The sequence below is a fragment of the Acanthaster planci genome, linkage group LG02 (genome assembly GCF_054643075.1).
Source record: "Acanthaster planci isolate LZ-2023a linkage group LG02, COTS_SCS, whole genome shotgun sequence".
NCBI classification, from domain to species: domain Eukaryota; kingdom Metazoa; phylum Echinodermata; class Asteroidea; order Valvatida; family Acanthasteridae; genus Acanthaster; species Acanthaster planci.
The window spans coordinates 21,783,449-21,811,010 of record NC_141778.1 but is presented as its reverse complement, the minus strand read 5'-3'; the positions used below and the strand labels follow the sequence as shown (position 1 = coordinate 21,811,010).

General features: G+C 40.1%; 1 long non-coding RNA gene and 1 pseudogene across 5 annotated transcripts; one reads left to right on the top strand and one right to left on the bottom strand.

The window, feature by feature from the left end:
• Positions 1 to 671: 671 nt before the first annotated feature.
• Positions 672 to 27,224, top strand: LOC110976226 (uncharacterized). 5 transcript variants are annotated; one of them, XR_015424442.1, is made up of 7 exons: positions 858 to 873; positions 8,030 to 8,168; positions 18,048 to 18,217; positions 19,221 to 19,485; positions 20,922 to 21,103; positions 22,408 to 22,547; positions 23,088 to 27,224. It is a non-coding gene; the product is annotated as an uncharacterized LOC110976226 (long non-coding RNA). The 5 variants fall into 5 exon arrangements; XR_002597811.2 differs by lacking the exons at positions 858 to 873; positions 8,030 to 8,168 and adding an exon at positions 672 to 805; XR_002597812.2 differs by lacking the exon at positions 8,030 to 8,168 and having other exon boundaries at positions 768 to 873.
• Positions 2,804 to 5,780, bottom strand: LOC147800010 (uncharacterized; annotated as a pseudogene).
• Positions 27,225 to 27,562: the final 338 nt, after the last annotated feature.

Genomic DNA, 27,562 nt, shown 5'->3' with positions numbered 1-27,562 from the left:
AACTTTTCTCAACAGCATGAACTGTCAACATAGCCGTCCTGCCTGTCACTCTGTGACAACCATAACTACCTGCAGCCGTACGGTGTCAGTTTGGGGAGCCAAAGGGAGAAACTAACCTGTCAAGGTTGGAAACTGAAAGCAAACGATTACATTCAAAATTAGGATATTCACGCGCCTAAAATTTGCCACGGTGCGCAGTGCTATGCGTCGGTAGACAAAACAACTCGTACCCGGCCGTGCGTGCAAATGTGCTCACTTTAATCTCAAAGCTTTGAATTTTACTATTCAATCTGCAACCTCTATCCCATATTATACTAATAAAATAAGTATTCTGTCAACAAAAGTGTCCAAATTAATTAACTTTTAAGCACATGAAATACAAACTACTGCCTAAATCTTCAAACAATTTTTAAAAGTGGGACTTTTTTGTATCAAAAACTTCTCTGAAACTTTTAGTTTAAACCATCTTTGCTCTGTATTAAACTTTAATCCTGCCCCGTGTCGTAGGTGTCCAAATGAAGTGGCTGCGGCCGGCAGGTTTATGTGTACTGTAAATGTATGTACACATTCATGTGGAAAGTGGCTAGTTGCAAGCGCAAACCAATTAGGCTGATTCCATGTCATATCAGAACAATTCGGTCTGGGAACTAGACGAGTGGTCATGAGCTCTAGCTAGCGACTGCTGTACCTGTCGCTGGTTACTTACGTAATTAGTATTAAAAAGCGTTTGGTTATTGCCCAGCGGCGGGTACCAATACATTACTTACAGTCATGTTTTGCACGGCGTCACACGTACAGCACGGCGGTAAGTTCAATTCAGTTGTATGTTTATGCCTATGCATTCTGTGTTGCCAACATGTAAATAAAGTGATGGTGAGTATCCATTAAGTGTTCATTTTGGATACTAGTGTTCGATTTAGAATGATCCCAGTTGTATTAGTAGAAATAACAATCGTTTGCTAAATTTATCTTGACCAATTTCCGGACATGCCGGATATACATGTACTAGTGATGTACATGTAGGCCTACACATGTACATGATGATGTATGCATAAGCCCTATTGCTGATAGTGATACCGCATTAACCCCAGACTCGGGGCCAGTCATAATCTAGGCTTCAGCGAAAATGCCTTCTGTGAAACCCCTTTTCTGTTAATGGATTACTCACCCCATTAGCTCCAGTGGACTACATGTATATTAGGCGTACGAGATTCCAAGACGCATACACGCTGATGACGGTTGGTCTACACTGTAGTTACATGTACCTGCATGCAAGCTGAGTCTATTACGGCCAGTAAGGCTTAAGGAAAAGCTAAAATTCATGATTTGTTCAAATCCTGGCCATTTTTTAACTTGTATTATGTGTTATTAAGTGGACTTTAAATACACAAACAAAAGTTAGCCACAAAATTCGATGGAGTTAAGGAACTCCTGTGTCAAGGGGAGAGGGTATAATCCAGCAAGGCTTTGGCTTCTGTTGCTAGCTATTTTCTCATATCTGTTGATTTGTCCCAGTTTCAAAGTTATACCGACTACATTTTTTTTATATGGAGAACTTCTTGTGAAGCTGAGGGTATTAACATCTCCCCAACCCCCCCAAAAAATCCGTATGATTATGAATGAGGAGATTTTTAAAACTTAGACACAGTCTAGCTATCTGTCCATTGCTCTAAAATCCAAATCGTTTTGGATTTGCTAATTATCAATTCAGTCTGCTTATTGTATGTTTTATTTACCCCCAAAAATGGAAAGGCCGATCATGAGCACGATTTGTTCCCGATCAGTATAGCATCGCTCTCGTCGCCTGTTCAGTCACACTCATCATGCCCGCAATCTTATCCTCTTTTTTATTCCTCAAATTTTTAGATAGTTACTGTTTCATTTTAATAAAAATCAGATCTCTACAACATTGTGTATTTATACATCTTTAACCAATAAAACTCTACTCTGACAAACTAAACATGCTTTAATGAGAGATCGTTGATGAACTTATACCCATACAAGAACCCGAGCGTGCAACAGACCTTCACTAGAAATCGCGCATGCGTAGTGCATGCACGCAGAACGGATGAATTACGTCTACAAAAGTAACATTGTCTTCACTTATTTTCCTTGATTTTGCAGTCCATTGTTTGTTCTGAAATTCCTAAACCCCCCAGATGGATAGATAAGGCCACGAAGAACTTGTAAACGTGAAAAATTAGTTTCTTCAATAAGGTAAACCAAGAACAAATTAGAATCAAATTTGTGGTCATTTTGTACACAACTTTTATACTCTGAACGTCAGTCATAATGAAATGAAGACAACGTCCAACCTGGGCTACTCACCCCATCAGTATGCTGATGTACATGTATTACTTTGGGCGATTTCCAATTTGTAGAAGTCTGTGAAATGTTGGTTGTGATCAATTGGTCGTCTTCGCATTACAGCCGCGAATACCTATACACATACATCAACCCACAGGTTAATAATTTTTGTGAACGTTATTCAACAGGGTAAACATGAGATCTCGAGGTTGAAATCTCTGCAGTGCAGGCGCGCTTTGTAGGCCCCGTGGGCAAATAGTACCCGACGGCTGTTTCGATGAAGTCATTTAACACAATTACAAAAGCATCTGGAAAACGAGTCCATGCACATGAATATCGCTCATTGGCCAGTTTCGGTGAGAATTTCAAGGTTTTGCTGCGGTACTCTCTTCTTAATATTTCTTTGTTTTTATGATCTTTGATGAACGTTTGGACGTGTAATAAATATTCATCTTCCCGAGAAATTTGTGTAGAAGAAGGTGGTTTGTCCTATTTCCTATCCTTTATTGAAACCTCCAACAAAGTTGACACTGTTGGTTTTCTTGAAAGGGATGACGAGATGGTCAACCAGGACAGGCTCTGCTGTAGCAAGCCACTACACGGGGACATATCACAACTGACAAATTATTTAAGAAGCTTGTTTCCGAATTTGGAAGAAAAGAGATGCCCTGCATCAGGCAAGCCATTCTAACTACACTGTGGTTGCCCTAAATGGGAAAGTTGTCAGATGTGCCCGACCAAAACTGTGACAATATGTGCACTGTAAAATGCGAATGTAAAAGATCTCACTGTTGTTCACTGTGCCGAATTCTTGTCCTTACCAGTGCAAGATCCAACAGTCAGAGTGACAGAAGAAAAGTGTAAACTTGTACACACGCCCTGTACGCTGAAATATGAAAACAAGAAAAAAAACAATTTGGTTTTACCTTGAATACACTGTACCTTACATTTACATGTACCTTACAGGTGTAGACGTGGGTTAGCAAGTCGAACACTAAAATCTGTGACAACCCACTGCATGTACCTTCAGCCAGTCACATATTGAGATTGGGATGTATTCTTACACACTGAAATGCATTTATGACATGAACATACATGTACATGTATAAACTTGCTGTTTCCAATAATCAAACTACTCCCACGAAGTACATTAACAGGTCTTGCAAGTACTGGAGTTGGATTACTTGACAAACTCATTCTACCTATCCATACACTTGCTGAGTTTCACAAGCTTCAATCCCATTTTCTCGGGTGAATTCAAGACTAATGAATGTGTGAACTTTCTGAAGGAGCTGTGTTGGTGCCCAAGAATGAAGTAAAAAAGACTGTCAACTTTGTAGCCTTGCAAAACTGTTGCACATCCAAGTCATACTTTGTGGATTGAGGTTCTCTGTTTTGCGTTGCAGTTACATACATGTATGTCATGAAAATTTCATTGAGGTATTGGCCAAATGCACCTGACAGCACCTGTGCACCTGAGCCTTTGTGTACATGCCCCTTGACCTCTTCAATATTTCCTTGAAGTCCTTATTTAGAAATTCTTTAACAAGATCTAGACCAATGTTGCCATTGACTCGGCCTGTGAGGTTGGCCACTCGGTTCCAAGTCATTTCTTTAGCAATTCGACTTGGATAGAACCCATTAATGCCAACAAACATTTGGGTGCAAGTTTGAATTACTTGAAATGGTTGTTATTGTGAAATTGAATGTGGTTGATTTTCCAGTGGCCACAGATGGCATCTCAGTAAAATACATTACACAATCCTTCAAGTAGTACTGCTTTGGAGTACTCCAAAACGCTATCGTCACGCAATGTGCATGCTCCTTTTTTTCATAACCCACACAACAAAACGTGATGTGGCAAGTCTTCTCCCCCCCCCACTGCAGTCTGGGTGGTACCATTCATACTGTGTGCACTGACCTTGGAACTCACACTGAGTCATATCATCTTCCTTTCCAGTCTTCTTGTGGCAAATGCAATGTATGTAAGAATTGGTGCTTTCCCACTCTGGGGATCACCATCAGTCTTCATCTGGTGCATCGTCAATTTGACACAATTGTAATGATATGAACCACACTCCAGATTTGCACAACGTATCATACCTTCCCCAGAATTTTCACTGCACTTCAGACATCACTGATACCTTGCAGTAGTTCTCCATCCTTCAACTCACTTCCTTCTTGCTGGCCACAGGCAATACCCCTTCGGTTGGAACATCTGGCCATACAAACTTAACCACATCATGAGTTAAATTCTCTAGCCATGTTGTCTGTTCTGATGAATTTTCTGTGGAAGGAAAATCTACTGGTGTGTCACTTGCCTTACTGAGATGCCCACATTCCATCGCCAGCAGTGTGCATATGCATACATGTGTTGTAAACTCTACCAGGTCTTTTGCATGATTGAAATTTTCCATCACCTTTTTCTTAACCGATCTGTGGCCAAAATCCTGCTTCAGATGAAACATTGTACCCCGTTCGGCTACACTCTCACCCTTAAAGAAGCGGTTTATCAAGTCTTGCAGAAGAAGGCCCTGTCTGTGAAATTCCTGAGGGTACTGTATCAAGCCCTCAAGACGATCTTCTGGGGATTCTCCACCAACACTTGCCCGCTTACCATCAGTCATTCCCTCCACAGACAGACCATCACTGAAGTAAACTATGGGTTACATTTGATCACATTCACCATCCTTTGGAACAAACCTATGTAAACATTCTAGTACATGTATGTGTCTAATACCAGCAACACTTGATGGATCCTCTTCCACAACCCCCAGGTTCACAATATCACTCTTACGCTTCATTTCTTCAGCATATATGTGCTGTTGGGCCGCTGAGCATCTGACACTCTTCAGGAAGAGCAGATGACATTTCAAAAGGCATTCTACAACCTGGCAACTTCTTCCTTTCAAATCACTTCATTCACAGACACTGGGCAGAATTTTACTGAGTGGAACATCTTGAGCCTTGATAGTACCAGTATCATACTGAATTTCATCACTGAAAGAAATTCTGTTACCTGCAGCAAAAGTCGATGCTCACATGTTGAATTTATTAGAACATTCACGGCACGATGCCTGGCCGTTGTCTGGATTTGAACATTATCCCACTCAATAGTGTATCCTGCCACATGTTCCAATCCTGTAACATTCATTTCTTGACATTCTTGGTTTTTCACATGAACATCCGACATTAATGGCCTTCATGGCATGTCTTGGCTTGTCATCACATGTTGGGTCTTCTTCAGACAACTCGGAGCTTACATCGGAAATATCTCTGAACTTATAATCACTCTCATCAGAGTACGAAAGGCTAGCCGGATTGCTGTCTGGTATTTCACTGTCCGGCGCATCTGCATGTGTTTCAGACTCCGAGGAATCTGCATCTGTGAAGAGTTTCCGTTTGCTATCAAAGCAGCTGTCGACCTCTGAAGAGCCTTCCTCACAGGGTTCAGCCTTTCTTCCACGTGGCATTTTCTGTTTTGTTAGTGACAGTTGTCATTGCTCCGCTTTGCATCTGGATTCGGCTATTACTTTTTCAGTGGTACTGACGGTACATGTACATGTAGCATGCAGACCTCTACACACTCCAAGGCTGTGAAGACAGTTCTCAAGCTTACGGCTGGAACCATGCTTCCGAAACTGGAGAGACAGGCAGCCCTGCTGAATAAAAATGAAAATTTTCGGTTTTTGCGAGTAGAGGATGATAGACAACAAAAAAAACATTATGCATATGAGAAACATGTATAGCCCCCTCAACTGACGCCACTTTCTTTCCCAGAACATTTTGCCCCTACGCCATTTCATTGGGTTAGGCAACGTAGACTTCAGTACTTCTACTAGCCGAGGCATATAAGTGGAAGCTTCTTCAACCACATCTCTCCAATCAAAGTTATTGACAGCACTGACTTGTACAGACTTGGCCGTCAGACAGACAGCACAGACTTGTACAGACTTAAAATCATACTCACCCGTTGGTTGAGTATGATTTCACCTCCTTTTTTCACCCTTTTGACAACCACAGTATAAAAAAAAACCAGTCCTAGCTGACCTATTCTTTAAAAGGCACTTGAAAGCACGTCCATACTGACTTTGGTGGAGAGCTGATGTTGCATATTTTTTCAAAGTTGATGGACTTTGACTTTAGCAGCTTTTGGGGTTCTGTGGACAGGTGTACTTTAGTAGTCTTTTCTTATTTGTACGCCTGGGTGCCTTCTTGTTCAGTGGTGCCAGCTGTTTCCACTTACATGTTGGACATAAGAACCCATCCCTACCATCAAAATCATCAGGCGTTACCCCACATAACTTTAAAGAGAACCTCCCCCAACCTTTCTTTATTCTTTTGAAAGGTGCTTCACACAAGAGGCAGCTCTGGGAATCCATACTTAGCTGTCAGTGACAGTTTATGATGAAGACTGATTTTGTGTCAGTAAACAAAACAATCAACATGACCCTTGACTTTGTCTAGCTGTCTAGTCCTACTACATGTAGGAATTGTAAACGTTAATGAGGAAAAAGTTGAATGAGCAAAACAGGAAATGAGACCTCAGCACTCAGGCCTCACCGGTTCACCACTGCAGCTTTACAATATTAAAAAAAAAAACCAATGGCAGATATCTATTGGTGATTTGCTCGTTTCAAATATGATTTCAATAAAGAGGGTGAATGACACAATTAATCGAACAGGTGTAGTAACGGCACTCCAATTAACTTCCAACACTACAGTGCAGTGCCCATTACAAACACAAGTGGGAACAGATCTGGACGTATACATGTACATGTAATTGTGTAGGCTAGCGAACAGTTCCAACATGTCCAATCAACCACAGCTTTCAACTTATGACTGAATCACCCTATATGGTTAATTAGTAAGCGGAGTAAATGAAACCCAATATCTTTCTTTTGTATTTCTGATTTACATAAAAACTCCCTATTTAGGAGACTACTTTAGCTTTAGATTAAATTCCTTCATGAAAGACGGCTGACTGCACTGAGTGAGGCCACACATACATTGTACGTCGTTGCGCACAGAGTCTCTTTAGTGTTCTGGTCAGGTTTTGCTGTGTGCATATCATTCAGGAAAAATTTACTGGGTCTAGCAACCAGTCGGACCCCAGCCAGTTGCGCTGATTTGTATTGAATGAGTTTCACAAAACAACCGCCGGATGTTTGAACAGGTCATCATCAAGTTGCGTCTGTGCACTGAAATATAAATCAGGATGCAAACACCATGCAGTAACGAATTGCCACTGTGAAGACGACCAAAACGCAACCAACATTTCAGGGACTTCTACACATTGGAAATTGCCCAAAGTAATATATCAGCATATTGATAGGGTGAGTGATCCATACTTGGAAAGGGGGTTTCATTTAGGCATTCTCGCTGAGTCTCTAGTCTCCACCGAAAATGGTTTGCTGACAGAGGAAAATTTGTTTTAATAACTTTCTTTAACCTGTGAACAAAAATTTGATTCCAAAACCCATAACTTTACGACACCATGTAAACCTGGTTAGCTCGACGTCACACAGTATGACTTCATGTGATTTTGAGTTTTCGAAGTTCATTGTACATACAGTAGAGCCTAGGCCTACATGTACATGTTCTAGTATTAAGCATGATATATGCATTACAAGTAGGCCTATCTAGTATAAATGTAGTATTAAACTGGATAGGTTTGCAGTAACACCATGGATACATGTACATGTATATCTCTTTTTTTGAGCATGTGACGTTCTGAAAAGAACCGGTGGTACTCAACGTTTCAGACAGTATGCTCTGTCCGTCTTCAGAAGACGTCTTGAGCAGTGTTGGAGCTGTTTTGCGTCTCCAAATTTCGAATTTTTTTTTTTAAAAAAGGAAAGGTAAGGGAATAAAAAGACAACAAAAACACACAAATTTTTTTTTGTATTTACATTCAAACATTTTGAAATGCAAGATGGTGCACCCTCAAGCGATTAAAAAGGAAAGATCATTTGGCCAACATGAAAACCCTGGGGCCCGGCCAGCTGGTCCTGGCCAAAAGTGCACGGCGCGGTGTGCGCCGAATGGAAGAATTGTCACAAAAAAGTACCTTTTGTTTATCAGTAGAATAGAAAATTTAAAAGAAGAAAACCTTGAAATCTCAGTAAACTAATGATTTTTAGAAGAAATTTATTCTTGGATATAAGGAAATATCACGTCTCCAATAGCCACAGCAGCTGCAAGTAGGGTTACTTGTGCAATGTGCCGGTACATGTGTGTGTGGGCAAGTCTCAGGAACTTTCGTTAGCTCGAAATCTGGATAACTCAAATTTTTTAACCCATCCCCCTGGGGTTCGAGTTATCGAGAGTTTTTACTGTGGTACTATATGGAATAATATTATAAAGAACATCAGATGTCACTGAAGCAACAGGAACAATGTCATCTGCAAACGAGTTGGATTGGCTGTAGCAGTCAGGCAGTCTTAGAGTCATAGATGGGACATTACAACTTTCCTGGTCACGGTGGTACATGTACAGTAGCCTTCTGTGTACACACAGCATCCCAGCATGAACGGACGAAGTGCATTGGCAGTTATGACTCATGAAAAAGCATTGAAATTAGTTGCTCTTTTGTAATGTCATCTTTTTTTTTCTGAACTGGAATGCTGTTCTGCCTCACAGCAGATTCTAACAAGCTGTTTACCATACTTGTAATAATTGTATTAAAGTCGGCTCGACTTTTTCCTGATAACACATTCATACATGTACAATATACATACATGTACATGTATGTACACGTCCCAAACACTGCAGACTGGCCTGGCCCTGCCAAACTCCCGGAGTCTACCAGATAAACATATGTACACTTGATGTTCATTGGGTCTGTTGGCACCGCCTGGCCACCCTCAGCTGTGATGAAGGATTTTCCATCTTTTGACACAGTTTTGTCATGTCTTGACCGTAGCATGTACATGTAGTTAGCCATACTGTGTGCCAGCAGAGCAAGTGGTACTTGTACAGTGTACATGTACGGTAGTTCCTGCAAGGACCACATCTTGCAGCTTTGCATCTCTTAATCCTGTGTCCGAAACACAATGCCTTTAGACAAAATTATCCTCAGTGCAATCATCTGGAAGTTATTCCTACATCTATTTCATCCAAATTCTCTTGTGTCCCTGCCTCTTTCTATCACTTCTGAACCAATGTCTTTGAAATCTTCGAATGGCAAAAGTCTTGAAAAGTTGACATTCATGAACTATGAGCCAAAATAATGCTGACTTTTAAAATGGTCTGCACAGTGTACCCTTGGCTTTTTTCAAGCACATTTACAAGGTATTTGTATGGTTTTTACCTGTACGGTTAGTCATGGAGGTGGAACCCAGCCATTGGTATCTCTGTCCCCGTGGCTGCATGTATGTACATGTACATGTATCATTGCCCAATGTACTAGGACACCACCATTCAGAACTGAATTTTTTCCTACCTACATGTACATGTACATGTGCATGTACTCGTGTACTCATGACTAACACATCTATCACAAGTGCGTGTACACGTACTGTACATGTACAAATGTACTTGTACATTGTATGATGACCCTATTCTCTGTCTAGTTCCTCAAATGTACATGCACCATCTGTGTGGTCTTCCAATCACTGCTGTCTTTGCAACACGTTGTGTACATGTATATCAGCCTTTTTACATTCTGTTCCCTCAGAACCCTTACTAGTTGAATCTGTACATTTCTGCAAGTATTTTCAAGTGTGTTGCTGATTTCTACAGCCATTTGTTTTTCAATTTTTCCTTTTTACTCCCTTCCACTCCCAGGATGATCTTTGCCACCTGTATACTGGTACACGTATTTTCAATACACTGCTTCTGTGTACTACTTCACATTATTCCCTTCCAGGCTGTTTTCCAGCAAATACACCTGTAATGGTCCGTTCTTTTCCTCAAGTTTCTTCCATGTGGAACTTTTGCCCTTCTCGGCTTCTGTCCAACTGCCCACTACTGTATCTTTTCTCTACTGTTCAACCTCCATACATGTACATTGTATGGTACATGTACCCTGTACCTGATGCACTGAATACATGTACCGTACATGTCGCTGTTTCCCAGAACTGTCTGAATCGGTTTGCCATATAAAATCCTGTTCAAGCTTTTCCAGAACCTTTGTTCATTTAGGGCTTCCCAACTATATGTAGATGTACATGTACAGGTACTTGTTTTCTGAATGACTTTACCAACTGCTACTTTTGTACCTGTGTGGGTAATCTGACCTCCAATTTCTTCTGATCTCTGACTGGTATGAAATCATTTTTCTTCAACTTTTCCTGTAATCATTCAATTGAATCAGTTATCTTTTGTACTTTTATGTTTTAGTAACCTCTATCCCCCTTTTTCCTATCTAGAAGTCTCAAACAGGTCAGTTTTTTATGGTCTCCAATAGAGGGATACCGATACGACGATTTGAGCATCGATCTGTGCACTTCCGCATTTGAAAACGAGGCTGTATGTGTCAGCTTCAATTCTTAATACGATCAGACGATTGAAAGTAAGGAGTTAAGACACAAAATACATAAAGGTATGTTAAATTCAGACTTTTCAGACTGCACATTTTTGTGGAAGAGTCTTTCAGGATGACTCGACACGTAAAATCAAAAGAAAAAACAATGGCAATTTACCGTGAACTAACGTACCTGCGATGGCTGTGTATCTTGTGCAGTGGGCGTGGTTTAAACTGAAGTGGTATCACACTTATGAACCGGATACTGCATGTACTGTGTCGACTCCGCGGGCGCACGCAACGAAGTTCAACACAGAGAGCCTCTGTTTTGATGCGGATATGCTCAGACGGCGCTAATGTGAAATCCATCTATTGCATTTTGCTCTTCATCCAACAGAGACAGAAATCTTTTATATCTTTTTGATCCATCAAACATAAATCTTATGCTGAGCCTACATGTACATGTAGATCTTTAGCTCATCTTAGGCTATCATCCAAAAACATCAATGCATTGTGACCTTTTGATCGCCAAGTTGTAATAACTACTCAAGTGATCTTGGTAAAAATGTAAAGAATTGTTGAAATCCCAGATGGAAGAACCTTGAAAACTTTTTTTTCCTTCACTAATATGCCAAGGCAAGCAAGTCATACATATATGTTTTAAAATGCTCTCCAAAAGTTTGTGTGATATATTTACTAATTTCAGTTTGAAACCGAAGGGATTATCCCCTCTTGTGAACATATCGTTAATTGTGATTGTATTTTTAACTAAAATTTAAACAAATCAGGATTGACATGTTACTCTGTATTTACCATTGATTTCTGACACTGTCAAGGGAATCACTCGTCATGCTGTGTGTTCACCTTTGAGGAAAACCTTTCCTACATTTCCTTTTTGACGGAATCTGTGTGTTGTAATGCTGTCATTCTTAAGTTCAAACCTGTCTGGTATGCTGTGTGTACATGTACATGTGCAGTGTATGTTATACCGGTATGCATAAAGCGTAAAATGACTTGATAGAAATTTTCTCTTTCCATTTCCCGTAAAAGCTGTTTTCAATATTCTTCTCAGTGTAAGGACTTTAGCGTTGTCATGTGTACATGACACTCAGTGTTGTCATCTTCCTTTGGTAGACCGTCCACTTGACCTGTACAGCAACCTCATCATTTCTTACTCTGTTCTTACTGATTCCACTTATCTTATTTTGCACAGGTCCCATCATCTCTTTACTGTACAGACTGTACGTGTAGCTTCCCACATGAAAGTACATGTACAACCCTTTTGTTTTTTGGATAGCTGGTTGAACTTGATTGTAGGAGTACTCTGGATAGATTCATGTAGCTGAATGTACCACACATGTACAATATACATGTATTGTAGGAGCACAATCTCCTATGTATCTGGAATGTCTTTTTGTCCTTTTTCCATCTCGTCTGGGCTCTTGACTCAGCTCTTCTGATTTAACATTCTTACATTGCATAGTTAAGCATTTATTTGTGAAAGGTCTGTTTTTGCCCTGAGCCAAGTGCATCTGTATAAGAATTTCTCACAGCATTGACTGAATAGTATACATGTATCTCATAAGCTGCAACAGAAAGTGCTATCATCAACCAAATACATCCAGGATGTCTCATCAGATTTGTTTGCCATGATCACCAGTGCAAGGTTTGTGAGTTGTGTCGGCCTGTCTTCCAGTAATATCTATCTACTACAATGTACATGTACCATTGACCAATTACATTTTCTTTATACAATCACTCATGGTTAGGAAGATTGTTATGATAAGCGGGAGTAAACTCTATGAGATGTCTGTCAGGTTGGACTGATAGTGCAGTTCAGTCGGTCTTGTACATTGATTGATCATGCCCAACACAATCACATCACAGATAACAATGAGATTTGAGCTCCTTTGAAAGGCTTTTTTTAGATTAAAGTCAACATGAGTGCCTGTTTTTTGCAAGATATTGGATTTACACATTTATTTAATCATCACAAAGACCATAGTCATGTTTTGCTCTGCTGTAGGCAATATGTTTTGTAACAGTTGTTTGTTTGTTTGTTACATTGTAAGTAATTGACCACAGTCCGCTCATCTACATTTACAAATGTACATGTAGTACATGTACTTTGGTTTAGAATTATTAGGATTAATCTTGTTTCTTTCTGTCATTTTCCCATTAATAACTTTCCTCGGCTTTTCTCCTGAACTGTCAAAGATACAAACTTTTAACTTTGAGCATACATACATGTACAGTGTATATATGTCAACCCAGATCCTGAATTGTGCATATTACTCTGATGTCATTATGAGTGATGTCTTAAGGTGTCAACTTACAAGCAGTTGAAGTTTGATATTACAAAGTCATACAAAATCAACCATGAGATTTTTCTGATCTTTCTCTTTGCGGCAGGTGGTAAAATGAAAAGAAGTCTTCATTTTTGTGTAGTTTGTAAAGTCACCTGACCCTTGCTTCTGGTCCAAACCAGAGATGCCCTCTTACGAAGTTGCCTTTAAACGGTGTCTACCACAAGATACATGTAGTATTATTTCCAAACTTGGAACAATGATGTCATAAAATACCCAAGCGCCCTATAGCAAAAGATGGAAAAATGTCAAAAAGTGCAATTGTCATTGACGTCTGTGGCAAATTTTGCTGTGACGGCTTAAAAATTGGTAAATACATTGACCTTCATGCAGAGAATGCACGTGCGAGATTTGAAGCTGATGACATCAACAGACCACAAGTTACAAGGAAAAGATCTGTACCACTGTACATGTATTTCCAAAATTGCTAAAATACATCCTGAAACAAAATATCTTGTATTGCCCTTCAAATGATGAAATAAATCTTGCTTTTTGATTAAGATGCTCGCCTTTTGAGAGTAGGTCCACCCCCCCCCGATGAATCTAGTTGTCCGTCACTTACTCATTCATATAAAACTTGACGAGTCATGCTTTGTGTAAACTGCAGGCATGGTGTGAATGCTTGAACATCGCATGTACGTTGTACATGTACTGTATAACATGGACTTGGGACTGGCATTTAGTCAAGGTGTGGTGGCTACCCAGACACGTGATGCTCCCCAGATGCCAGCATGACAAAAGCTGCAAGGGGTGGGTTTTGCCAATGGCACTGGTTTGTGTTTTTGTACCAGCATCTGGGAGAACATCACGCTCGGTAGCCAAGGACTCGTCCATAACTGAACACCTACATGTAGACTTAAGGTTTTCAAACTAAGCCGGCAATATCTATAGTACATTTTCTTTTTCAAGAGGAGAATCATACAGAAATTATTTTTACTGATACTTATTGTTACTGGTACTTACCGGTAGTCAGTTTCTAAATTATCATGTTTGAACCAGGATGATGATACAATTGTGCTTTTAGCAATTGTTCCACTATCAGTGACTTCATAATTTTGTAAACCTGTTATCCTTTGGCAGTTTCGACATATTTCTCCTGACCTCTGTCTACAAGAACAGATGCAGCTAAGCCCAGTGCTCTGTTTAAAACACACCTACTGTACATGTGCGACATAGAATTTCTTGTCTATTAGACAGTTAGACTTCTTAATTTGATATGCATGTACTCTACAGGTGTTATCTCTGCAAATGATGAGACCAAATAGATTTTCTGATGACGTCATCTGTGATGTCACCCAACCAACCAGATGATCACATGATCACTTTGTGTCAAACTCGTCTCGTTCTGTTTGTTTGTTGAATTTTTGGTTCAGTGGAAACTTTGCTTGTACATGTATGTAATTTGCCATGTGCCTGCCATTTTGCTCTTATGTGCACATGTACATGTAGTTTGGCACGTGGATGAGACTTCACGATGCATGTCACCGTGGACATAAAGATTGCATGGAGGAAGGACACAGACGGAGTTGTAACTCTAGCGCTTCAAACTGTTCAATGATAGTCGCCGCCAAGTCAAGACAAATAATACCAGTTGAAAACACTCCAAAAATGCCTGATTACTGCTTACATCTTAGCCGGACAAGTGGGGCCAGTAATATCCTAGCAATACTTGTAGTGTTTTGATTGCAATTAAATACAAATTTATTGCTGTGACCAGGAAATAGAGAGAGAAATCCCTGATTTTAGACTTACTTTTGCCATCGTGAAGAAACTTTTTAAAATTTTGATACACTGTTCCATTATCCCCATAGTGTTTGTAATTTGATTCTCCAATACATAAGTTTTCAAAGACTTGGTATGCATTTGGCTAAGACTGGCCAACAAACAGTTGACTGTGTCACCGTTCTAGATAACTTTGCAACTTTTAACTGTTTTTACTTTAAAAACAGCAACCCCGGATCCGGGACACAACACACAAAATGAAACAAAAGCCAAACAGATTCAAGTGCTTCGTAATACTACATGTATATTATGTCAATTCAACTTCCAGTTATTCTCTACTTTACTTTACACGTATGTACAATTCTTTATCAATACTGACTCTTTCCTTAAAAAACCCGCTGAAATCTGGTTTATCATATCTCAAAGTCACATTACTTTCTTTGTTCCAATTTGTAAGAAGAACGGTTTTAAAGCAGCTATACTCCGCTACATAAAGTCTCTATACCAGTACATTTAAAAAAAATTTACAACAAATGATTAAGATGAGGCAGTGTCACAGTCCAATGGTGTCTCCAAGGTTTGTCTAGCTGTGAGCACCTCATGGGTCAAGTAACTCAGATGCGGTAGCCGTAAGCCCAGTTCTCTGGTCTTGTCAAAATGCTCGATCTCGGGCTCTGCATCTCCAGTCCGTCCATAGATCGGACTTCATACTGCATCTCCAGTCCGTCCATAGATCGGACTTCATACTGCATCTCCAGTCCGTCCATAGATCGGACTTCATACTGCATCTCCAGTCCGTCCATAGATCGGACTTCATACTGCATCTCCAGTCCGTCCATAGATCGGACTTCATACTGCATCTCCAGTCCGTCCATAGATCGGACTTCATAATTATGGAAGGCCACCTAAACGGCATAACATTCAAAACCTTTTGAATTCTCTCATCGTACATTACAATCAACGAATTAATTTCTGTGCTTTACTTTTCAACTCGGTCAATTTAACTCAAATCTCTACTCTAAATCAATTTGCTGGTCTTTTCCTTGACCACTTCAGACTTGAAACTTTTGACTTCTTTCAGTTTTTATCGTCTAAGGTCATTAATCATGAAATTCTGCTACTCGATTCAGTCATCAACACAAAATACCACAACCAATTACAATGTCATAATAAATTTATCAAAGGTGTAGTTTACACATGCCACACTGAAAATAGTCATTTACTTAACACTTACGATAATCAAGCTTAGCCGATACTTGTGAGATGGACTGTTGCTGGCGAGTGTCAAGACGACCAGGGCGACAATTATATGGTCTGGGTCTGGTATTTCGGCCTGGTTTGCCGAATTCTGGTACTGGGACAAAGTAGCCTACCCAGTATCTACATGTGTAGAACTGACCAAAGACCTAATCTTCTGAATCTAGATTTCTGTCTTTACAGTTGAAGCCGGTCTCAAACATGCTCAGAGGATTTCTCTCAATCTTCACTCTGCCAAGTCCAAAATGTCTTCTCACCCTCTTTCTCTCTATCTCAGCAAGCTACATGTACCTTCTCATTCTTATAATACACCACAATGAAAAACCGCAGGTGCAAACATACACTAAAGCTTAACTGGGTGGATTTATTGTTAGGCAATTAGGACCCACTTGTTCTTAAACTACCGTGGCCTGTTCACAAAGCGTTCTTGCATAAGACGGGATGGCGTTTTTCCACTCAAGTACTCCAAAATCATGAGTGGCTGAGACATTTATGAGGCAAACAATTTGACACATGATTGGATAAAAACTTTTTGGACCATTCCATTATTACACAGGTTACAAGGAGATAAAAAAGGAAACAAATGATACACGCTTAAAAATTAAAACAATTAGTTCTATGGTTACACTGTGACAGACTTTACTGCTGGAAAGTTAAGTTCATAAGGAACAAAATGCGCTATTTCATCACATGGAGTGATCATGAAATCTCGTGAAATACGTTTTCGTACAAATACAATAATAAAAATGATTCCAACAAAACAAAATCTTGTAAACAACAGGGCAATTTATTCCTAAAATAACTCCAGAAGAAAGCGTTCATTAAGGGCAATGAATGCACACGTTATGCACTGTAACGTCGCCGCTTTTGTGAGTTTGGCACACGTCTGAAAACGGGCAGAGATGCTTGTCCTCTGGTCCAGTGGCTTCTGGCCTTTATTACACCTCCAATACCACCGAACGCACATTTATATAAATGCACAATCAAATCTGGATCTCCTCTCACTATTCGCAGTGGATCAAAATCACACCAAAAACATGTCTGCCAGAACTGCCGCGGGAAAAACGCTGAGGTAATGGAAAATCCCCAAAATGCTACTGCGCCGGCGCCGCAGGGGCGGGCCCAACAAGCCGACCGGCAGGGCCCGGCACGGCCCCGTGGCGCCACACCAGCACCCCCAATGGCCTGTTGGCGCCATCACTACAGTACATTTAGGGGCACCTGGTGAAATACAAGCGACTGCGCAAGCATTAGATATAATGTTGAAATGAGATCATACTAAGCACCAACAAAGGCATGAATATTCAATTTCCTATACTTCAGTACACAAAGTTTTAAGGATGCACATTAGCAACGAAATATTGTGGCCATGATCATAGGGGACCAAAGGGCTTTTGTAGTTGTGAAACAGATGGTGCGTAGCAAGCGCTCACTGTGCTCTGGCTATGGGCGTACCGGGCATGCCAGAAGAAAGCGGTAATTGGCCAGATGTTATAGCCCCAGGCAGTTCAGACTTGTCCTGTGTCCTTCCTAAATGCTGATTGCAGCAGTATTGAAACTTTATTAATCTGACACAATTGAATTGTGGTTATTTCCACTTCTTGGTCTCAAAGAGTAATCCAAGTTGCCTTGTGTGTTTTAACATGCATGTACATGTACATGTACATATGTATGTGTCCTTGTCATTGCTTGAAATAATAACTGTACAGCACATGTACATGTACCTCCAACGTTTCCAAAATAGGTTAGTTTTCTACTTTTTAACTAGTCATTTGAATCCATATATTTATTTTCCTATACCATACACGATGTACCGGTACTTTTCTTTTTGCTTTTTTTATTTTTAATTCTGCAGAATCCTGAGATGTAGTCGTACCATTAAATGCACTGTTTTTCTTCTTATCCATGCACTTGCATGCTTTGGGCAGGCCACTGTATCAATGGAGCCTGCCTCTTTTCAGCGCTGGGAGAAATACCAATTACCTGTCTTGGCTTCATCCAAGTCAACACTGTCTGTGACAGACAGACAATATCATGGAAATTCCTCTGAACAAGAAGTGCAGTGTTTTTTTCACCGCAGAGGGAGTGGAAGAAAAAGGTAATAGGGACGACAAAAGGACTCGTCAGAAAATTCATCTAAAAGCTTATGTACATGTATCATCCACGGTCATGTCTTTCCTTGTTGTAGCTAGTAAAACTATGGCTGGCCATGAATCCAAATATAAGAGAATAGCTCACTAAGTCTTAAAAACCTAACATAGCTGTCAGAACACCGGATAGTAATACACATACGGTGTACATGTACTACTGAATTCTAAATGAAAGTGCAACCCTCTTTAGAATTAATGGGACAAGTGTACATTTTGAAGGAATTGGAGGTAAACTCAATAACCAACCAAAAGATGATTTTCTGCAAACTTTGGCTGCCCATACTCGTTGTAAGCAAAATGAGAGTGGTCTATTGAACTGCTGTTACTAAGGAAGGTTTTGCATGGGCCCAAGATGCCTCAGGGGAAAGTGAACTCTGGAAAGTGAACATTGGTGAAACTCGGGTGAAACGTATTCCTCTAAATTTTTACTTTTTTCCCAGATTGGAAGAAACAACTTCCCTGTAAATGCACCACAGTGTATGTTGTAGTACTTCTGAAGTATTAAGCCCCATTCATTGGGCAAGACCAGCCTTTGCTACAGTGTACATGTAGCATGATGGTTTTCTCTGCCTATTCAACTGTGAGGTGGCCCACCTCACTGATTTTATTGACCACCTCAGGCTTTTCTGTTTTACCACCTCACACCTTAGATAGATAAAGAAGGAAGGAAAAAGCAAAGTAATTTAGACATTTTGAAAGAACTTTCAAATTGTTCAGAATGGTAAAGAGGGGCACAGATACAAGATCAATTTATTTTGTAGGGGAATTTTAGAGTAATGTTCATGCATAACATTATCCTGTATAGAATTTATTTCAGCCCTTTTTGGAAATGCTTGCTTTTGTTTTAGGTGCTAGAATTTTGGCAAAATTTATTTGACCACCTCAAATATACATGTATCAATACCCCAGGGGGATCGTTGATATGTACATATACATTTCCTCTCTTCACAGGCAGCCTGATGGTGTTGTACATGTACCTCAAGATGTAGCCACTCAAGACCTTCCTCATCTGTAGTGCACTGACAGCAGTTTGGAATGAAGACAGCAGTGATCCTTAATAGCACTCTACTAGACATACGCTACACCATTTCCTAGATAACACTATGGTCGAAGACTACACAGCTTTCTGGTGTGTAGTGTACATTCCTTCCACACTGCAACTTGAATTATTGGCCACTTTGCCTGGACCCGTCTCAGCCATCTGGAAAACCTCCAGGTGAGTCTAAAAGCAGTGACCGTGTCCTCTTCCACCAATGGACCTTTTCCCATGAAATCTGCGAATTAGACAGATGCATGCGCACTGCTACCACTAGTTGGCAAGCGTGGCCGTCAACACTGTCAGCAGTGTAGGAGACATGCTGTAACCCTAACCTGGAGCGTTGAAGGTCCAAACCGTATTACAGCCTTTGTCTGATACTTCAGAAGTGCATGATAGGGTATCCACCCTGAGCTGAATTGCATCCCCAGTCGGCGAAAAGAAAGACAGGTGGTTACAAGCGGGTTCTTCATTCTGCGCGTATGCAAAGACCATACATGTACATGCGGGAGTAAATTAGTTACACATACTCAGCGTGCTCTGCGTCAAACGCGCATATACTTGCGCGCCTCATGGTGCACCTACATGTACATGTATGCTATGCGGTGAGTAAGTAAAAAAATGCCCGCTTTTGTTCCGCTCGGAGGGTGGCATCTGTTTGTGATGTGGAGCATCGATTGCCACCCTCCCCCCGCCCGCAATGCATGATGCCCTTGTCAAGTGTGTCGTACCTGTACAGTTTACATACATGGACATGGACATCCTTCAGGTTGATAAAGGTCATTTTGCAGATATCAGACCATGACGTGCATTTTAACGATACTGTAATCTTTCATGTATATCAGTACTAACTTAGACTCGCTGTACTTCATAAACACTGCAGGTGTGAACATTTTCAGCAATAATTCATTTTGCATCTGCAGGTGACAGACTGTGATAGAGTTCAAACAATTGTCAGTTCTTGGATGAATACATGTAACGTAGCTACCTGGGAGTTTTTGTTAGTGTTTTGCTCAGCTCTAATGAATTGAGAGAAATCGCTGAGAAGCAGAAAATATAAAGTGTCTGTTTGCCAATTTGCCCTATTACGTTCTCTGTGTCAGCCAGTTCTCTATTCCATCTGTGGCTTCTATGTTATCATCAACAATCATGCACAGGCCACCACAACACTCCAAATACTCCAAACCACATTGCTGCTGAGAAAACCTCCTACCCTACCATGTGCATGTCAATTTCTTCTTTGTTATAAAGATAATCACTTGCTTTGGGGCATGTGATTAGTAAGGGGTATTGCAGCATACCTGTGTACAAAAATTGTTTATTTCTATGGAGTGAATTTTCATGTGTGGCCTTTGACAGAAGTGGCAAGTTCCTTTTGCTGTCACATTTAGTAACCAACATGCGTTGAGTAATAACAGTTCAAGATATTCTGATTTTCAGACACATGGTGTGGTTAAAATAATATGGTCCCGAAAAATGAGCCACTTTACAAGATTGGCTCTGCCAATCAAAATTGTCTAACTGTTTACTGGACCCTTACCAAGTAAACTAATAAATTACAACCTTTTTTGGTGTAAAATTGGTAAATTGGAACAAATTGCTGCTTTTTTCAACAGGCACTCCTTGCGCAACTCTCAGTAACTGGTCCATGGTGTCTCTGTTGTGGGTGCTCATCGCCTTTCCCCTACCCATGGATTCCACCAGGCCTATCCATGAGTTGCCTATCATCTGCATGGTCTTGTCATCCTCTCTTCTGTGTGTGTACGACCTCCCCATGCTACAGACTGCTTCCAGCATGGTGAGGATCCTCTGAGTTAGGACAGCCAGCTTGCTTTCAGCAAGGGAGAGGTTATTTCAAGGTGTTACTGTCGAGTCCTTTCCCAAGTCTCCAAGGGAGCTGAAATATGAGATGCATATACATGTACATGCACATGTACTGTGGAAGGAACGGGGCCACAGTTCTAGTACTACGTGTGTATGGCAGTGTTGGCTGTGTCACTAGAATAAGATTGAATACTAGCGTTGGGGTACACAAATGACAAATGTACACCGTGATAGGTCTAGGTTCATTGAAATACATGCATATGGGGATACAAATGGACAGAGGGGGCCATGAACTTGGATGTTTTATTGTATTCCTGTGTTTTAATAAGCCACCTCTGATGTAAGTAGCATATAACTTTTTCCAAAAGTACTTGCACTTTGTAGCCCCTTTTGCAAATACACGTACTTGACCATTACCAGCTCTGCTTTTTGTACAAAAACTCAGAATCAGTCACAATCAGAAGAGTTGTTTCTCTAAACGTAGTCTGGTTATTTTGAGCCTGAGCCCTCTTTTACCATGTCACGTTCTAGGACTTCTAGGACTTGGAAATGGACTCTACAACACTCCTGTTTTGGTTGTTTATACTGAGTGTGATTGTCAGCATTAAGTACCGTCAATCTTTCTCGTGATTGCAAATCAAGCAATTCTTGGCACCCGCTCTAAGTGTCGTCACTTGAAACTTCAAAAGTTTCTTGGCCTTTTAAGGTTTTTAACCCAAGAAAGACAAGAATCAGTGGTCACTTCTCATGAGCTGTCTCTAATGTTTTTCATTGAAGGATTTCTGCAGTACATGTAGTCAGTTACTTGTATCCTAAGCACCCTTTCATGCTGATTGCTTTACAATACAACTTCCACAATTTCGCTGCGTTCCTCAAATGAAATTCAAACTAGCTCATGGGATGTTAATGTGGCTTGCGTTACATGCCATGAAGGGGCGAGCGCATACAACTACATGCATTTGTACATGCACGTATATCCGACAACAATTTCCTTGGACTTCAAAGACCACAGTAATGTTTTCTGTGCAATTATGATACCAGTGCATCAGAAGAAAATGGGCTTGAGTACATGTCGCCGATAGTTACTAAAGCTATTTAAATAAATTGGCCAACAATTGAACATTGATTGAGAATATGGCTTTAGAGGCTGTAATTTTAGAAGACGTGGATGGATTTGCATGTATCAGGTAAATACTTCTGTAGTATTGTACAGTTGGCTCAAGGTTACAAGCAGTCTGAATGAGTTTTATGAATTGGTTACTTTTCCGCCCTCTTTAGATCTGTGGAGCTGGTTCCCTAGGTTAGGATACAAATCAGCAACATGATAGCCCCAGCTGAATTGCACTGAGCAGATTGAGAAGATCAATTCATACTATTTAGCTAGGAAGGATAACACCACGGTGACCTCTCAGGCACAAGTAAGTACTTCCTTGTAGTATTATCAAGCCAATAGTTTTGATTTGGCCCGAGAAATACCAAGCCACAGGTTAGGAATTTTAAAGCCAGATGACCATTTCTTAAGGTTAATTTCCTTGTGTTCAAGTGAATCTTTTTTATGTCATCTGTCATAGTGGATCCTTAACCAAAGTCGTGTTTTTTTAGTTCATTGGTCTTGCTTTGTCTCTTTTTTCCCCGCAACTTTTCTCTGTCTCTTCCTATCTGCTCATTGAGTACACATTCATGCTCCATGTTTCCCATTTTTTTACATAACTGTTCTTAATTTAACCTGTCCATTTGAAATTTTGATAATAGTTTTGTTTGTATTCATCCAAAGGATTTAAAATTGATATGCTTCAAGTATGAATGCTATCTTTTCAACAGTTACGTATGTTTTAAATATTTTTTTAGTCTAAGCAAGTGGTCTCCATTTTCCTTTTGATTCCTTCCTGTCGCTTACATCACATGCTGATTCCGCTCACATTCATCTTTTTTTGTCTTCTTGTTTTTACTCCAAACAGCCTAGTATTACCCTCAGCTGCCAAGTGGGATTCCACCTGGATATGATGAGCATCAACTTCCAGGCTCTTCCTCTTGACTGGATATGATGAGCATCAACTTCCAGGTTCTTCCTCTTGACTGGATATGATGAGCATCAACTTCCAGGTTCTTCCTCTTGACTGGATATGATGAGCATCAACTTCCAGGCTCTTCCTCTTGACTGGATATGATGAGCATCAACTTCCAGGTTCTTCCTCTTGACTGGATATGATGAGCATCAACTTCCAGGCTCTTCCTCTTGACTGGATATGATGAGTATCAACTTCCAGGCTCTTCCTCTTGACTGGATATGATGAGCATCAACTTCCAGGCTCTTCCTCTTGACTGGATATGATGAGCATCAACTTCCAGGCTCTTCCTCTTGACTGGATATGATGAGTATCAACTTCAAGGCTCTTCCTCTTGACTGGATATGATGAGCATCAACTTCCAGGCTCTTCCTCTTGACTGGATATGATGAGTATCAACTTCCAGGCTCTTCCTCTTGACTGGATATGATGAGCATCAACTTCCAGGTTCTTCTTCTTGACTGGATATGATGAGTATCAACTTCCAGGTTCTTCCTCTTGACTGGATATGATGAGCATCAACTTCCAGGCTCTTCCTCTTGACTGGATATGATGAGCATCAACTTCCAGGTTCTTCTTCTTGACTGGATATGATGAGCATCAACTTCCAGGCTCTTCCTCTTGACTGGATATGATGAGTATCAACTTCCAGGTTCTTCTTCTTGACTGGATATGATGAGCATCAACTTCCAGGCTCTTCTTCTTGACTGGATATGATGAGCATCAACTTCCAGGCTCTTCCTCTTGACTGGATATGATGAGTATCAACTTCCAGGTTCTTCTTCTTGACTGGATATGATGAGCATCAACTTCCAGGTTCTTCTTCTTGACTGGATATGATGAGCATCAACTTCCAGGCTCTTCCTCTTGACTGGATATGATGAGTATCAACTTCCAGGTTCTTCTTCTTGACTGGATATGATGAGTATCAACTTCGAGGTTCTTCTTCTTGACTGGATATGATGAGCATCAACTTCGAGGCTCTTCCTCTTGACTGGATATGATGAGCATCAACTTCCAGGTTCTTCTTCTTGACTGGATATGATGAGTATCAACTTCGAGGCTCTTCCTCTTGACTGGATATGATGAGCATCAACTTCCAGGTTCTTCTTCTTGACTGGATATGATGAGTATCAACTTCGAGGCTCTTCCTCTTGACTGGATATGATGAGCATCAACTTCCAGGTTCTTCTTCTTGACTGGATATGATGAGCATCAACTTCGAGGCTCTTCCTCTTGACTGGATATGATGAGCATCAACTTCCAGGTTCTTCTTCTTGACTGGATATGATGAGCATCAACTTCCAGGTTCTTCTTCTTGACTGGATATGATGAGCATCAACTTCGAGGCTCTTCCTCTTGACTGGATATGATGAGCATCAACTTCCAGGTTCTTCTTCTTGACTGGATATGATGAGCATCAACTTCCAGGTTCTTCTTCTTGACTGGATATGATGAGTATCAACTTCCAGGTTCTTCTTCTTGACTGGATATGATGAGCATCAACTTCGAGGCTCTTCCTCTTGACTGGATATGATGAGCATCAACTTCCAGGCTCTTCCTCTGGACTGCTTCAACACTGACTCTAAGACCTATACCCCACCCGCTGTGAAGGTCAACAGTAGCCCTGCTTTCATTGGAGGCAATGTCCTTGTAACAAAATTGGTTCTTGCGCGATGCCTTTTACACAATACACAATTGTGCATGTGACATCTTCACTTCGGTACTCTATACAGTGCGCTTTAACAGAATTTTTTAGAGGTGCACGTGTGTGAAATGGGCACCTCTTTAATTGATCTGACCAAAAGGGATCAGTTTCCATTCTTAATATCATCTGCAGATAAAGTACTTTTGTCTGTGTGACAAAATATGTGACCTGCTCTAGAAAAATGGGTACTAAGTCGCCAGATTCAGGTGATGAGTTTTTGATATGGCTGGATTCTGTACATCAAAATCTACACTTTAATACATGAATGATCCCTGTAGTGCACTGCATTCTGGAGATTTGGACATTTGTATATCCACATTTTCGGATTCAATAAAGCACTTTTTGAGAAAGTTCAGAAAGTGTAGCACTCGGAAACACAATGCTATGTAGGATTTCCTACTGAACGATCAATTTTTCACCTTTATTCATCAGTATCCATGTTTGTAGTCACAAATTCTGAAAATATAAATGTTATAAAAGCTATTAAAGAAAAAAACACAAAATCACGTTTTGAAGAAATTTTGCCCTCTCCAAATAGAAGAGGCCATAACATGATTTGGCATTGCACGACTTATTACCCTTTTTTGCAGAGCGGGTCACATATATTTATCACATGTCACAAGTTGGAAAACTGTAACATAAACTGTATTAAATGTTACGTTTGCTTGTCATACAATCAGTACCGTGTTAAAGTTTCATTGTTGTAACCCTTCCCAGGGTTATGGGATTTGCTCCTGTTGTGGAATCAAATGCCGTTAGAATTATCTAGCAGTGGCTACTCATGACACCCCAACTTATACTGTAGATTTTTCAGTAAGTTTCATGAGGTTAACGAACATGAGGTTAAAGAACAGTTGTAGAGACCGAAAACATGTAGCTACAAATGAAGCCTTTTTATTTTCTTTTTTTCGTTCAGTGAAAGTTTTGTATTCCAAATACTTAAACATTCTGGTTCTACAAATCTGCTCGGTCATCAGCTGAGCGAGAGGGTTTCGCGTGTGCAATTATTATACTCATATTACATAATACATATACATTGTACAGGTGGAAATGTCTCTCTCTACAGGTGTTTACATTGCATCTCTTGATTTACATTTACCTCTTGCCTTACTCACATAAAGCATACATGTGAATTACCCTTGTACATATGACAACATTTTTTTGAGCCAAGTCCATTACCCAGTGCAGTAGCTCACAGAATAACACTGACAATTACACTGGAAGATACTGAAGGGACCAGGCAGCAGTAACAATGTAACAAATTTGGGACTGCTCATTTGATTTGAACCTTTATTCCTTGGACTTGACTGAAAATTGGGTTGAATAATCAGTCTGAAAGAAAACCTTGACAATTGTTTTGGTAGAGATGTCAAAAGCTGCCACGCGCAACGACATTTTGTAATTGGCAACTGTTGAGGGTGCATCTGATATTGATACGTAGGCTTTTCTTAGCTTACTTTTTGGATTGATTTCTGAAAAAGTGTGGTTTTCCTCGTGTATTGCTTCATTCCATCATTGTGGTAGTAGGCTAGCTATGCACAGAAAAATGAATATCAGTATGCGTCATATTTAAATGATTAATTGCATATGTGTTTGCGAGTTCACAAAATGCTGTCAGGAGTGATGCTAGTGGTGCAAAACTGAATGTGGAGATTGCTTCTGTGTTGTACATGTACTCAACCTGTGTAATGGATTAATTTTATAGAGTTTTGTTACACTGAGCAAAGATTCTGTGTTGGATAGTAAGCACTGGAAAAACTGTGCTTAGCCCTCTGTATGGTGTGTTCTTATTTCCCAAATTTTTGTTGGCATGTTGTTCATACATTCGTTTTATATTCTGGATGATAATGGATCACCACTTTATTATCCTATGTACTGTTTATAACTTTAACTAATGTAGTCATTTTAAGCCAGGTTTATGTACTTTGGACTCCCTTGTTATGATGTGATTTACCTGATGGAGCAGTGCTAATTAAAACTGTCCATATTGTGCTCTTCCTGAACTGTTCTCTATAAGTGCTCTTCATGCACTTATGTTTTGTATTGTTTTCTTCTTTTGCAAAGGCTTGCAAATGACCAGGTAATTTGTTTTCTGTATCTTGTATTCTTGACATGTCTGATAATCATGTGTACATGTATGTTGTTACGTGTATTTATTACTACTTCAACACCTGCTGTTTATATAGTGACCCTTTTAGTTTGGATTTGTAAATTGTAAGTTGATTTCAAATAGCATCATTTGGAATATTATTTTATTTAGTACTGAATCTGTACCCCATTTTGGCAGTAAATAATTAAAGTGAAACGACTGCAAAGGGAAACCTTCTGTCATTTATCCTGTGTTCATTCAGTTTGGCTTGCTCTGATAACTTTTCTGTTGTCATCATTCAAGTACAGGCCTAAAACCAGAATTTTAGATGGGGGGGGTGCAAAATTGGAGTTTTTTTGTAAGTTTTTGTGGTTCATTCTTAGGGGTAAGACTGTGATAGAGCTTTTTATATGGTTTTGAAGGCAGGGGAAGTAAAAATAAATAGAATAAAGTAAATCAATTTGGTCCTTCGCAGGCAGATATGGACCACTTTTGCTCCTTTAATATGGGGATCTGCCTATCATCAAAAAGATTGAAAAATTTAGAATGCATTTTGTTTTTTGTGTGATT